Here is a 651-nt window from a genome sequence, read left to right on the forward strand (position 1 = left end):
ATCCTCCCGGGATGTACAAATTAAAAAAGAAGCCGGTAATTCCAGCTTTTCCTGCCTTTTTAGCTACTTTAGCAATCCCTGGTCTTATTCCCCTGTGCTCCCAGGAGATGCACCAAACGCAATTTGACGTATGGGGGGATATACTTCAAACCATAAATCAACATATTTACACATTATATTCCGGTTCAAACACACCCTCATTACTGAAAAAGATATTATTCCCCCTCTGCCGCCTTTTATTCCCACAAATAAATGCAGCCGAGTCTCTATTTTTACAGGATATTTATCACAGAGCCACATTATTAAACACCGTGCTCTTACGAGCCGAGAAGTAGCAGGCTAACTTTAGTCTTGTGTTTTCTTTTAGCTAAATAATCACAAATTCTTAATTCGATTCTTAAGTACACCCGTCAGGCATAAATATGGATATAGAGGTGTACTTGGAAAATCCAGCTGTGTTGGCTCAGCTGAAAAATAACCCTGGGACGTGGGTGCGGGGGGGAGAGGTGGAGGGTTTGGTGGGTTTTTTTTTTCCTTCCTCGGTGGTTTATTAATATTTCTTTTATACCATTAGAAATTCAGGTCTCATCTGCTTATTCTGAGATCATCGGGGGCGGGGGGGTAGGGGGAGAGAAAAGAAAGACCACGGTG

General features: G+C 42.2%; 1 protein-coding gene across 1 annotated transcript in view; it reads right to left on the reverse strand.

Annotated features, from left to right (window-relative positions):
• Positions 1-651, reverse strand: part of LAMTOR5 (late endosomal/lysosomal adaptor, MAPK and MTOR activator 5) — a 4,723-nt gene that overhangs the window by 3,983 nt on the left and 89 nt on the right.

The sequence above is a fragment of the Pygoscelis adeliae genome, unplaced genomic scaffold (assembly GCF_000699105.1).
Source record: "Pygoscelis adeliae isolate BGI_AS28 unplaced genomic scaffold, ASM69910v1 Scaffold482, whole genome shotgun sequence".
NCBI lineage: Eukaryota > Metazoa > Chordata > Aves > Sphenisciformes > Spheniscidae > Pygoscelis > Pygoscelis adeliae.